Source organism: Oncorhynchus kisutch, linkage group LG19 (genome assembly GCF_002021735.2).
Source record: "Oncorhynchus kisutch isolate 150728-3 linkage group LG19, Okis_V2, whole genome shotgun sequence".
Lineage (NCBI taxonomy): Eukaryota > Metazoa > Chordata > Actinopteri > Salmoniformes > Salmonidae > Oncorhynchus > Oncorhynchus kisutch.
The window spans coordinates 3259216-3274606 of NC_034192.2; the positions used below are offsets into that span (position 1 = coordinate 3259216).

Genomic DNA, 15391 nt, shown 5'->3' on the forward strand with positions numbered 1-15391 from the left:
CAATCGTTGTCTCTGATTGGGAACCATACTTAGGCAGCCTGTTTTCCCACTATGGGTTGTGGGTAGTTGTTTTCTGTCTCTGTACCCGACAGAACTGTTTCATTTTCGGTCATTCTCTTGTTGTTTTGTGTTCAGTTTAAATAAATATTAACATGAACACGTACCACGCTGCATATTGGTCTGATCCTTCCTACTCCTCCTCAGAAGAGGAGGAAAACCGTCACAGAACTACCCACCACCAAAGGACCAAGTGGAGGTGATATGGTCCTTGACTAGTCTCAGTAACTTATTAGTTCAGGTTCATGTTTTGTCTACTGATACTACATTTTCATCTACTGCTCATACACATATATAATACTGGATTAAATAATAATGTAGTAATAATTACTTACTGTACCTCTCTCCACTGATCTCCACAGTGACCTGCTCAAAGGGTTCCAGGACTCTGCACACCTCCTCCACCACCTCCCATACACCTCCACCCTGACACCCTAGACCCACTCCAATTTGCTTACCGCCCAAATAGGTCCACAGACGATGCAATCTCAACCACACTGCACACTGCCCTAACCCATCTGGACAAGAGGAATACCTACGTGAGAAAGCTGTTCATCGACTGCAGCTCAGCATTTTGACACCATAGTACCCTCCAAACTCGTCATCAAGCTCGAGGCCCTGGGTCTCGACCCCGCCCTGTGCAACTGGGTACTGGACTTCCTGACGGGCCGCCCCCAGGTGGTGAGGGTAGGTAACAACATCTCCACCCCGCTGATTCTCAACACTGGGGCCCCACAAGGGTGCGTTCTGAGCCCTCTCCTGTACTCCCTGTTCACCCACGACTGCGTGGCCACGCACGCCTCCAACTCAATCATCAAGTTAGCGGACGACACTACAGTGGTAGGCTTGATTACCAACAACGACGAGACGGCCTACAGGGAGGAGGTGAGGGCCCTCGGAGTGTGGTGTCAGGAAAATAACCTCACACTCAATGTCAACAAAACTAAGGAGATGATTGTGGACTTCAGGAAACAGCAGAGGGAACACCCCCCCCTATCCACATCGATGGGACAGTAGTGGAGAGGGTAGTAAGTTTTAAGTTCCTCAGCGTACACATCAGACAAACTGAATTGGTCCACCCACACAGACAGCATCGTGAAGAAGGCGCAGCAGTGCCTCTTCAACCTCAGGAGGCTGAAGAAATTTGGCTTGTCACCAAAAGCACTCACAAACTTCTACAGATGCACAATCGAGAGCATCCTGTCGGGCTGTATCACCGCCTGGTACGGCAACTGCTCCGCCCACAACCGTAAGGCTCTCCAGAGGGTAGTGAGGTCTGCACAACGCATCACCGGGGGCAAACTACCTGCCCTCCAGGACACCTATACCACCCGATGTCACAGGAAGGCCATAAAGATCATCAAGGACAACAACCACCCGAGCTACTGCCTGTTCACCCCGCTATCATCCAGAAGGCGAGGTCAGTACAGGTGCATCAAAGCTGGGACAGAGAGACTGAAAAACAGCTTCTATCTCAAGGTCATCAGACTGTTAAACAGCCACCACTAACATTGAGTGGCTGCTGCCAACACACTGACTCAACTCCAGCCACTTTAACAATGGGAATTGATGGGAAATATATCACTAGCCACTTTAAACAATGCTACTTAATATAATGTTTACATACCCTACATTATTCATCTCATATGTATACGTATATACTGTACTCTATATCATCTAGTGCATCTTTATGTAATACATGTATCACTAGCCACTTTAAACTATGCCACTTTGTTTACATACCCTACATTACTCGTCTCATATGTATATACTGTACTCGATACCATCTACTGCATCTTGCCTGTGCCGCTCTGTACCATCATTCATTCATATATTCATATATCTTTATGTACATATTCCTTATCCCTTTACACTTGTGTGTATAAGGTAGTAGTTTTGGAATTGTTAGTTAGATTACTCGTTGGTTATTACTGCATTGTCGAAACTAGAAGAACAAGCATTTCGCTACACTCGCATTAACATCTGCTAACCATGTGTATGTGGCAAATAAATTTGATTTTATATTTTTGATTTGATACTGTTCTCTCTTCTCAGCTACAGTATGTGACAGTCTCAAAAATGATACTCCTGTGTAAGGGTCTGCAGCGAATCACAGCCAGCCGCCAGAGAGAAGCAAATGTAACCACAGGACATGTGACAGCGTTGATGAACACCCTATGTTCATCAATGGACAGAAAGTTCCACAGAATGGAATATAATCACGTGCTATCAGAAACTGCTGCACTTGACCCCAGGTTTAATAAGTTAGCCTTCAGTGATGCCAGAGCAATTGATGAGTCTCTTCAAAGAATAGCCTCAGCAGCAGGGAGGGACAGCCCCAGCAGTCAGCTGGCTCAGGCACCAGGGCAACAGGAAGAAGAGTTTGACGAGAGAGCAACTGGGGATGCAGCACAAAGGAATCCCTCAGCAGATGCCATAATGGAGGTCCGATCCTATTTGTAGGAGCCAAAGATCTGCAGATCCTCTGAGCTGGTGGAAGAACAAGGCCTCTGTCTACCCACGGCTTACTAAAGTCAAGACAGGGAGATTCTGCATAGTGGCCACATCCGTTCCCTCTGAGAGGGTCTTCTCGAAAACAGGACAAATAATTACTGAGAGAAGAAACTGTATCAGCCCCTCGAAAGTGAGGCAGCTTGGATTTATGAATGCAAATCTCTCATAAAAGCAAAATATGGTCAACATTGCTGTGTGCTGCTGGTTATAACATGGCAATAAAGAAGAGAGAAAAGAGGGACTAATTTAATGTTTTAAGTGAGATGTTGCAGTTTCGTACAATGTTATATATTTTTCTTTGATATGGTGCAATATTCTATTATTATGTTGTTCAGATTGTATTCGTTTTGAATTGTTACATTTATATGCAATATCTTTATATACATTAAAATAGTTGTACATTAAATGCACATGTGTAATCGTGTCCTTTTTTACATTCTTTTTCATAACAAACCACCTACCGACGTAGCCACCTTGAACTGTAGTGTAGCCTACGGCTTGTGTATTTCTTGTTATCGCTAAAGGCCTAGAAAAGATGATGTCCAATCTATAGATAATCTCTTTCCCTCAACACCTCATGGCATAAAAATCCACTTTTCCAGAAACATGTCTCTCAGCGTTGTAGCTTGCAATAGACCTCGTTCTGCCCCCAGCTGTGCCCTGGACACCATATGTGAATTGATTGCCCCCCATCTATCTTCAGAGCTTGTGCTGTTAGGTGACCTCAATTGGGACATGCTTAACACCCCGGCCATCCTACAATCTAAGCTTGATGCCCTCAATCTCACACAAATGATCAATGAACCTACCAGGTACAACTTCAAATCCGTAAACACGGGCACCCTCATAGATATCATCCTAACCAACCTGCCCTCCAAATACACCTCTGCTGTCTTCAATCAGGATCTCAGAGATCACTGCCTCATTGCCTGCATCCGTAATGGGTCTGGGGTCAAACTATCACCCCTCATCACTGTCAAATGCTCCCTAAAACACTTCAGCGAGCAGGCCTTTCTAATCGACCTGGCCCAGGTATCCCGGAAGGATATTGACCTCATTCCATCAGTAGAGGATGCCTAGGTTGTTCTTTAAAAGTAAATTAATCAAACTAATCAACTATATTTAAATGATGAGAGCGCACCCTTAAATAAGCATACCCTATTAAAAAAAATTGAGAACCAGGAACAGATATAGCCCTTGGTTCTCTCCAGACCTGATTGCCCTTGACCAACACAAAAACATACCATGGCGTACTACATTAGCATCAAATAGCCCCCGCGACTTTTCAGGGAAGTTAGGAACCAATATACACATGCAGTTGGGAAAGCAAAGGCTAGCTTTTTTCAAACAGAAATGTGCATCCTGTATCACAACCTCAAAAAGTTTCTGGGACACTGTAAAGTCCATGGAGAATAAGAGCACCTCCTCCCAGCTGCACTGAGGCAAGGAAACACTGTCACCACCGGTAAATTCAGGATAATTGAGAATTTCAATAAGCATTTTTCTACAGCTGGCCATGCTTTCCACCTGGCTACCCCTAGCCCGGTCAACAGCCCTGCACCCCCCACAGCAAATTGCCCAAGCCTCCCCATTTCCCCTTCACCCAAATCCAGATAGCCGATGTTCTGAAAGAGCTGCAAAATCTGTACCCCTTCAAATCAGCCGGGCTGGACAATCTGGACCCTCTCTCTCTAAAATTATCAGCCGAAATTGTTGCAACCCCTATTACTAGCATGTTAAACCTCTCTTTCGAATCGTCTGAGATCCCCAAAGATTGGAAAGCTGCCGCGGTCATCCCCCTCTTCAAAGGGGGAGACACTCTAGACCCAAACTGCTATAGACCTATATCCATCCTACCCTGCCTTTCTAAGATCTTCGAAAGCCAAGTTAACAAACAGATCATCGACCATTTCGAATCCCACCGTACCTTCTCCACTATGCAATCTGGATTCCGAGCTGGTCATGGGTGCACCTCAGCCACGCTCAAGGTCCTTAACGATATCATAACCGGCATCGATAAGAGACAATACTGTGCAGCTGTATTCATCGACCTGGTTAAGGTTTTCGACTCTGTCAATCACCACATTCTTATCGACAGACTCAACAGCCTTGGTTTCTCAAATGACTGCCTCGCCTGGTTCACCAACTACTTCTCAGACAGAGTTTAGTGTGTCAAGTCGGAGGGCCTGTTGTCCGGACCACTGGCAGTCTCTATGAGGGTGCCACAGGGTTCAATTCTCGGGCCGACTCTCTTCTTTGTATTGATCAATGATGTCGCTCTTGCTGCTGGTTATTCTCTGATCCACCTCTACGCAGATGATACCATTTTGTATACTTCTGGCCCTTCTTTGGACACTGTGTTAACTAACCTCCAGATGAGCTTCAATGCCATGCAACTCTCCTTCCGTGGCCTCCAACTCTTAAATGCAAGTAAAACTAAATAAATGCTCTTCAACCAATCGTTGCCCGCACCTGCCCGCACGTCCAGCATCACTTCTCTGGACGGTTCTGACTTAGTATATGTGAAACAGCAAATACCTAGAACTACAAATACCTAGGTGTCTGGTTAGACTGTAAACTCTCCTTCCAGACTCACATTAAGCATCTCCAATCCAAAATTAAATCTTGAATCGGCTTCCTATTTCTCAAACAAAGCATCTTTCTTTCACTCATGCTGCCAAACATACCCTTGTGAAACTGACTATCCTATCGATCCTTGACTTCGGCGGTGTCATTTACAAAATAGCCTCCAACACTCTACTCAGGAAATTGGATGCAGTCTATCACAGTGCCATCCGTTTTGTCACCAAAGCCCCATATATGACCCACCACTGTGACCTGTATGCTCTCGTTGGCTGGCCTTTATTACATATTCTTTGCCAAACCCACTGGCTCCAGGTCATCTATAAGTTTTTGCTAGGTAAAGCCCCGCCTTATCTCAGCTCACTGGTCACCATAGCAGCTTCCACCCGTAGCACGTGCTCCAGCAGGTATATTTCACTGGTCACCCCCAAAGCCAATTCCTCCTTTGGCCACCTTTCCTTACAGTTCTCTGCTGCCAATGACTGGAATAAACTGCAAAAATCACTGAAGCTGGAGACTCATAACTCCCTCACTAACTTTAAGCACCAGCTGTCAGAGCAGCTCACAGATTGCTGCACCCGTACATAGCCCATCTGTAAAATAGCCCATCTAACTACCTCATCCCCACACTGTTATTTATTTATTTTGCTCCTTTGCACCCCAGTATCTCTACTTGCACATTCATCTTCTGCACATCTATCACTCCAGAGTATAATTGCTATATTGTAATTATTTCGCCACTATGGCCTATTTATTGTCTTACCTCCCTTATCTTACCTCATTTGCACACACTGTATATATCCTTTTTTTCTATTGTATTATTGACTGTGTGTTTGTTTATTCCATGTGTAACTCTGTGTTGTTGTTTGTGCCGCACTGCTTTGCTTTATCTTGGCCAGGTCGCAGTTGTAAATGAGAAGTTGTTCTCAACTAGCCTATCTGGTTAAATAAAGGTGCTTGGTAGCAAGTTCTCAAATTCACTGTTCTTTTAAATGACTACTGTAACCAAATTCAAGCAGAAACTGAAGCCCAACCTGAATGAACGTTTCTTGGCACTTTGCTAGTTATAACAAAAGACAGGAAAACAGCCAGACTCGAATCTAATCAGCTCAATGTAAATGATAGGCACGCATCCTTGTATCTCTCCCTCTATGAACTATCGGCTTCCCGACTAACATAATAACACTTTGTGTAACAATAAATCCATAGCACTTACAGTACAATCAAATATATACAAATTCGTAGCTCTTTGTGAACTCTTAAAAAATTAAAACATGACAATTTAATTTACACAGTAACATTAATTTAGTTTATTCACGTTTTCATCTGTCCTCACACCTCCCCTGGTGTCAGTGACCCAAGGACTTCCGTGAGAATGTCTTTTCTTGGAGATTTCCACAGATATGGTATGTTTGAACCTTGTGACAGCTGAAAATAAAGGAGAGCCTCACACTCTAAGAGCTCAGATGCAAAAATCGAATGTCCAACGTTTCGACAGGCAAGCTGTCTTCATCAGGGTATAATCACAAACACTGCAGGGGGACTCGTTTATATAATGTCAAAAGACACACACAGGTGTCTGTAATCATGGCCAAGTATGGCCTAATATCATTGGTTAATTATTAAATATTAAAATGACATACAAAGAACAAAATACAAAAAACAAATGGATAGCATACAATAATAGATTCAATTTAGACTACATAAGCCTACAAACAATTATAATGGCAAATTCATAACAATCACAAGAATGGCTTCAGAACAAAGTCTACGTTGAGACCGAACGGAGCAAGGGTCTTTAAATTAAAGATCCAAACAGCCTCTCGTTTTAACAATAAATTACCAAGGTCGTTATTCATGGGAAACAAATGAAAAATCTAAGGGCCTTTTTGTTGTTTTTACCCATGCCTGTTTATTCATGAAAAGCAGAAGATAGTGAATATCATCAATCACAATGGTTAACCTATGCAAAATAATAGGAATACATTTCAAGCTTATTAATAGCATTACATTTAGCTGAATTGGGAACACATATGGCGCAGGGAAAAGTCAAAGAAAGGAAAACACAACCAGATTCTAATCTAATCAACTATATTTGAATGATGAGGGTCATTGTGTCATTCCCTCTGAACAGTGCAATAAAATATATCAATATTCATATCTCTTTACAAACTCTTGAACAATCCAAACATGACAATTTAATTCACACAGTGTCAATGACCCCAGGACTTCCATGGGAACGCCAGCCAGTCAGGAGTATTATCACCTTCTCATCCTTCCACTACAGTAGTCATTTATGGGAAATCAAATTAAAAATCAAAGAGCCTGTCATGCCAAATAGTGTCCCCTGCAAAAAATGTTTTAGGTTTACAGGACTGCCGAAAACACTGCAAAGAATACTGTCCGAAGATGCTTTACTTTCTCAGGCCCCAGAGACTGTAGGATGGGCATTGGCAGTTGAATCTCAATAAAGGAGTACATTGGGTTTTGTTTATTTGTATTTTGTTAATTATTTGGGCTGATATACAGCCAGGGCAGTGGGTGGGGGTATGCACTTGTTTGCAGACTGCCATAGTATCAAAGAAGAAGACCCCGTATGTAGGTTCAGGTCTGGAGACTGGCTAGCCCATCCCAGCCTTGTGCATGTCTACAATTTTACCCTGATGTCCTTACACAGCTCTCTGGTCTTGGCCATTGTGGAGAGGTTGGAGTCTGTTTGATTGAGTGTGTGGACAGGTGTCTTTTATACAGGTAACGAGTTCAAACAAGTGCAGTTAATACAGGTAATGAGTGGAGAACAGGAGGGCTTCTTAAAGAAAAACTAACAGGTCTGTGAGAGCCGGAATTCTTACTGGTTGGTAGGTGATCAAATACTTATGTCATGCAATAAAATGCAAATGAATTACTTAAAAATCATACAATGTGATTTTCTGGATTTTTGTTTTAGATTCCATCTCTCACAGTTGAAGTGCACCTATGATAAAAAATTACAGACCTCTACATGTTTTGTAAGTAGGAAAACGTGCATCGGGAGTGTGTCAAATACTTTTTCTCCCCACTGTATTATGATTTCAATGAATGGCATATCATAGAGAACACAATGTTTCAATGTGTCACCTTGTGCTTATAGGTGAGTACTTGTCTAGCCTGATGGCGACCGATTATTTTACCAAGTGGGTGGAGGCAATAGCCATGAAGTTCTGTAAAGGAAGGGAACGTGCTTAACTCTGAATTCCCTTCTGTAACCCATTTAAAAAGGGTGCTTGGAACCAAAAAATGATATTCTTTTGTATGATGCCCATCAACGACCAGACTCTTTCTTTCACTTACTTTCTGTGCTGTTTCGTTGTTCAGTTGTTCAGTCGTTTAATTCTCAACCAGGATTTTTATGGAAAGGCATTTGGGTCTTTGCGTGTCAAAAAAGATACACGTCAAATAACACTATTTGACGTGTCAAATAACCTGACATAATCTGTTTCAGTAGCTATAGTTAGCTAGCTAACTATATAGCTAGGTGTCATCTGAAATAACTCTAATTTATAAGACAGTTCTTATTTGATTAATGGTGGTCGGACCAATCTATGTGAAGCTAGCCACAATAATGGACTTCGTGGTTAGCCTTCAAATTAAAAGTATGGTATAATTCTATTTGTATTCATTTGCAACACTGTCAATGACATACTTTTATGTTTAAGGCAAACCGCAAATTCCACTATTGTGCTTAATCCTTATTGTGGCTAGCTTCACAGCACATAACCCAGTCCGGTTGAGCTTCACTAGCCAGATGAAGCTAGCTGGCTGCTTATAACGTTAGCTTTGGGCAACAGGGTTAATTAGCTGGCTAGCAATTTATTTTCATGAACTGAAGTTCAATTTCAATAGGCGAACAACAAGTGGCAAACTAGCTAATACTTACAAGGATTCCTAAATCATTGCTAAGAATAATGAAAATGATTGCAGTTTCTACTGGTCATTGTTTTCAGGCTAGTTGTATTGGTGCTAGCTAGGTACCAAGCTAAAGCTAGCTACCCCAGAAGTTGCGGTCGAACAACTTATGCTTCATTACCAACGCGGTATTGTAAACACATCGTTCGTGGCCGGCGTTTGCTTGTTTGCAGATTTTTTGTACAGCTTTGACAATGCTACTGTATATTATTTGACACGCAAAGACTCAAACGGCGTTCCATAGTATGTATGTCGTGAAGCTAATAGCAGTGTCGCTATTACTGTGTAACTCCTGTAGGGCAACATCTGGAAAATACTGCACTTGGTAGTGTGTACCGGTGCTTGACCAGTCGGCGTTCCATAGTATGTATGTCGTGAAGCTAATAGCAGTGTCGCTATTACTGTGTAACTCCTGTAGGGCAACATCTGGAAAATACTGCACTTGGTAGTGTGTACCGGTGCTTGACCAGTCGGCGAAAGCCAACATCGCCCACGACAGAAAGGTTGGTGAATTCCATTATCTTGGCTTTAATGGATTTCGCCTTTGAGTTGTCCAGCTGAAATGTTCTTACTCTTTCAAATGACTGCTCAACATGTTGACTGCTCGATCCACACAGCAGACATTGTGTGGGCTAGGTTTACGTGGCATTATTACGTCAAGACTGCAGTTATATAGGTATGCACGGTAGCTTTGACATCGGTTTTTAACATAGGGATTAAACTAGACATCGGGCCGATACAGATGTTGGCATTTTTAGCTAATATCGACCGATTCCGATATGTTCACTGATATATTGTGCATCCCTAGTATTTTTAAATACCTGATAATCATTTAACCTGTGTGTTTGCTTGTTTACGTCTGTGTCCTACCCTTTACTCTGCTCCTGTTCTCCAGGACCTAGGGGTTCTGCCTAACACCCAGACATGGATCCACCTGATGTCCTCCATTACCAACCACCCTCCAACTTTTCAATACAATAGCTACTGTTATTGTCAAGTTGTCATTATCTGCTAAGATAGAGCAAGAAAACAACATACTGGGCACATAATGTGAGCTGCACAGATTAGCTAAAAACACTAGCACTACAAACACTCAGAACAAAGAGGGCAGCAGTGCCTGGACTTCGCAGTTTCCCTCTTCGAGTTCACCTTCCAAGACTGACTACCTGTTAAAAACAAGTGACCGGCAGAACCTCCCATCCACACAGCACCCACCTCCTCTCTATTCCACACACCATAATTTAGTAGCAGCACGCACCTGTAGCATGCGCTCCAGCAGGTATATCTCACTGGTCACCCCCAAAGCCCATTCCATTCCGAAATGAGAACTTGTTCTCAACCTGCCTACCTGATTAAATAAAGGTGAAATAAATAAAATAAATATTAAACCACAAGGGTGTACTAATGAGCTATTGTTAAAAAAAAAAATCAAAATAGAGGACTAATGTTATTTCAGTGTTGATAAGGGAAGGCCTGCTTAAAATGATAACATGCCAGCCAGACAAGCCAGTGTATGAATGAAATATATCTGCATATGAATGGAGTGGAAATTAGCTCACTTTGCGATCTGTAAGGTAAGTAACATTAATGTGTGGGGGGGGGGGGGGGGGGGGGGGATTATATTATTTTTTACCCTGAAGCAGAAGATGGTAAATAACATTAATCACAATGGTCAGCCTATGCAACTAATAGAAATACATTTGGCCTAATTGGTAATAAATATGACTTTATTTAGGGGAAAGTCAAGATCCTAGTCAGGCTTTTGTTTGTCAAATCCAGATTAAATATAGGTCTTCATGTCTTTCAAATCTGTAGGCGATTGTGGACTAAGTCAATGACAAACAGCTGAAATGTTCAGGCTTCATCATGATCTGTGATTAAAACAGGCTGGGGTGTTTTCGGTTCCGTTTAGTCTAAGGATATGCGAAAGAACACAACTACACTGAAATAAATAGCCTGATTCAATGGGATTCTCCTGAATAACACATGTTTTTATATGTTAAACTTTTTGGTCTATGCATAGACCCATACCGATCCTAACGTTTTTGTATTTTACGGTAGGCATAGCTCTAAATGGCAGAGCATTTAATAAGCCAACCACATGTTCCTATGATGTTTAGGCTGATCAAGACCTTCAATAGGCAAGTAGACTATGCATAAATAATCGTGGAGTTAATCATTGTTATAGCCTAGATCGCTTTATATAATCTGGACTGTTGCTTTTCCTATGGATAAGAAGACATATGCTTATGTAGCATATGCTTTTTGCCCATCTCTATAACAAGGCCTATATTCTCACATACCCCCTACCCCCTCAATTAGAACCCTGCTTTTAACCATAAGACATCTCAACAGAAATGTATAGACTAAAGATTGCTTGGTGACAGTGATTGTGTCTGTTAATCCAGTAAACTGGGGAGTGGGAAAAAACGAGGTCAAATCATGACATCAGTGATTTTCAGGTAAGAGAAAGATGCCAGAGTTTCTGAATTGGAATTTCGAGTTGGATGACTGTTCAAAACAAAACAAAAATCCCAGTCTGAGATAGTTTTTTTCAAAGTTCCCAGTTGTCTTGAATGCACTGAAGTCGGAAGTCAGAGATTGCCAACTTCCGAGTTGTTTTGAATGCGCCAGTAAAGACCGAGGCTACCTCTTAGCCTCTGAATCAGAGGTGCGGGGAGCTGCCTTAATCTAAATCCACATCTTCATCGCCTGGGGAACAGTGGGTTAAACTGCCTTGCTTGGGCAAAATTATACATTTTTACCTTGTCAGCTCAGTGATTCGATCCTGCAACCTTTCGGTTATTGGCCCAACACTCTACCCACTAAGCTATCAAGAAGCCCTTTTGTTTGCATGATAAATAGGCATATCTACACAGTAATGGTGGCTGGTTGTGATATCAACTTGCCTAATAAGTCTTGTATTGAGGTGATAGGCCTATTTTTAGCTAAATCGACAAATGAAATTGACAAACTAAAATATTATTTTATAAAAACATTTACATGTAGACGTTTGTAAGGTGAGATCATGGTGAGAATAATAAACTAAACAGACACTTAAAATTACACGTAACACATAACACATGTAGACGTTAAGGCGTTCATGCTAAGATCATTCAAAATAAACCTACACGTTACACGACATGAACACTAGTCTACATGACGTGTACGTGTCACATGACGTGAATGCGTCGGCAGTTTGTCACCTTAAATACGTGTCTCCATTGACAGTCCATGTTAATTCATGGCGTTATTTGATGGCGCAAGGAAGACATTCGGTGACTTGGTGAGGAATCAGTAGCTTCACATGTCTTAATTCTGGCATGAATCACCCCCCATAGTTATGTGAACGATTGGCTGAGCCTTGGATAGACCCAGTATTGGTCCAAACATGCCTTCACAGGTATCCATGTTGTTCACATTCTGCCTTCACAGGTATCCATGTTCACATTCTGCCTTCACAGGTATTCACATTGTTTTTGCCAACAAAAGCCCCCCTGAATTTCTCTATTTATCTCAGTCCCTTATTAATATTTACATGATTAGATGGTCAATGGTGAGCTCTTCAGTCTCAGTCAAATTTAAACCTGATATCCCAGCACCAGGCTGTATGGTTTTACAGTTAGCTCTGAGCTCAGGCTCGATAGTAAGGAGCAAACATGGCGTCCCACATCTGCTTCAGCATCTGCAGCATCTGTGAGATCCAGGGGAAAGATGAGGGATGAGCTGTGGAGAAACCATATCCAAGAATCATAACATTTCTGCTTTTTGTTCTGATATCTAGTCGCTGTTCAGTGCTTAGTTGCTTAAATACTGTAGGTAGGTTGGCTGCAATCAAAAGCTAGACAAACGCTGTATGCTAAATGCTAGACTAGTATTAACTAAAGCAACCACATTAATTTGATGTTCAAATTATTTTTATTTATTTACCTGGATCCATCCGGACAAAAAGCATGTAGAGAAGGACCACAGCCAGAAAGACTCCCCGAATAGGGAATGACCCAGCACTGGCTACCGATAGTCCTCTGTTCAAAAGTCTAAGCAAGGCCTCAAGTTTCTGAATCACAGCACCTATAAAGTACAAACACACAGTCAGTCACACTGTCTGGCAGCATTAATGTCAATACAAAGGGATAATGCAACTGTAAGTGAGATCCACCTTGAGGTGTGTTAAGTCCAGCAGCTCCACCACAAGACTGGGGTTGGGACTAAGGCTTGGGGATTGTTCTTGGCTGAGGTTCTTTATTCTCCACAATATCGAGTGCTGTTTGTTTCTGGTCCTCTGTGAATGCAATACCTCTGACCTCACCACAATGTCCAGTGTCTACAGTGTATAGCACTGTTATAAATGGGGTGGAAGAAATGAGAACCTGCAAATTAACCATGTTACATTTTCCTCACCACATCTGCATTATTTTGGCAGGTATTTTCTCAGGGCACGCATAATGCTGCAGAATCCATGCCAGTGCACCAGGTCACTGATTGAGATCAGCCAATGGTTGAATCCCCACAATGCTGAGTGCAGCCTTGAACTCCCTATACCTGAAAGTCAGCTGGACAACGGGTTAGTCCAATAATGCAATGCAACAAGGACCATGTCATAAAAGCAGAGCACATTCTAAGAATTAGTACCCACCTGCTGTCCTTTTTCTCCGATTTTAAAATGCTCTCCAGACCTCTCTCATAGGTGTCGAAAGCAGCTTGGAAATCCCCCCGAACCATTAGCAGCTGGACAGCTGAGTCCATCAGTCCATGTGTCAGCGCAACATTTTAACTCAGCCGGGGGTTTTGACGGACAGACCCGAAGCTGAGAGTCTGAGCCATTGAGGTGGACGAGTTGCTCCTCATTTTACTGTAGGTAACTAACGTTTCTTCTCTTTGAGTTGTTTGTGCCGACAAAATGGAAATACGAATCACTGACTGTCAACCAAACATTAGTAACGTTTTTACCAATATGTGAAACGTGCCGTCAATTATGTGGTGGTGGTAAGTTTAATTGCAAAAAACGGTGGTACCTGCCTTGTACCAATTTGTTTACATTCTGAAGCAATCTACATGCTCTTATTTTGCTTCCGCATTCGCCAACAATCCTATTAGGAGATTACTCATGAACACAAGGCAGCCAATCACTTGCGTTCTTATTCATGCGTGAACCTCCAGGTGTGCTGATTTAGCTCGCCCGGAGTGCCGGAATGGTGGGGTTCCAGATTTTCGACATCCCCAAAAAGATGCTTGCAATTCCCCCCCAAAATGAATGTTGTCAAGCAGATTTCCCTATGCGACATTCAATTATGAATTAATTCATAAATATAACCACTGAATATGATAATTGATTTGTGGGATCTCTGGAACAATGGCGCATTTGCATATACATTTGCGTCACTGTTTTGTAAAACAAGGACAGAAAGCAATGAAGTTGAAAAACTCAAAATAACTCTATGCCATGAGCTGATTATACTGTGCAAAGTAAGGTTTGCGTGTTAAGAGACTCTAGTTGACAAATTTTCTGTTGAGAGACAGATTTAGAAGGTTCTAAATATTAGACGTGATGTTTGATGTTTGAAATACTTATTTTTCATAGCAGTAGGAATCTCTCTCAAACATCCTCACAACTTTCAGCTCAATAAACATGCAAAGTAGAAAAATAAATGGCATGCTTTGCCTTTCTGTACTATTCAAATCACATAATGTGATGGTGTAGAGTGGTCAAATATTGTGATACTTAGTTTCCCGGAAATGCTGACAACCATTGTCAACACATGCAATTACAACAAACATGTCAAATGAAAATAAAGCAGCTATAATGCCTTTGTTAACTGCTGTGTTGAAAGATTTTTAACAATAGGGAGCCAAGCGATGGATTAACTGAAATGGACAGCCACAGTCTCCCAAGCGTTAAGGAAAGAGAGGCCAGATACATTTTTTCACAGTTTGCTGTTTGATCCCTCACATGTGATCTCAAGCTGAAGTTTCTTTGCTCATGACAGAAATACCTCACAGTTCACACACAGGGACAAACTCCATGACCTTGGTTTTATTCATCAGGCGTGTGTGCAGAGAGACAGAAATGACATGCCAATTGTTTGATGTGGCATTCAACCCCATTTTAGTGTTGACATTTTTGTCAAATTGGATGTTATTTGGTTCTGATTTGGTTATGAATGAATTATAATTATATTTTGTGGATATTAGTGAGAATATCAACAAGGCCATCTGCTCCTATAGCACGTATAGTTTCTCTGTTGTGAAGTTGTTGTTGTAAGCGACCCCCCTGTTATTTGTACAGCTGCCG

General features: G+C 42.0%; 1 pseudogene; it reads right to left on the reverse strand.

Annotated features, from left to right (window-relative positions):
- Positions 1-12071: 12071 nt before the first annotated feature.
- LOC109896603 (peroxisome assembly protein 26-like) lies at positions 12072-14176 on the reverse strand (annotated as a pseudogene).
- Between the last annotated feature and the right edge of the window lie 1215 nt (positions 14177-15391).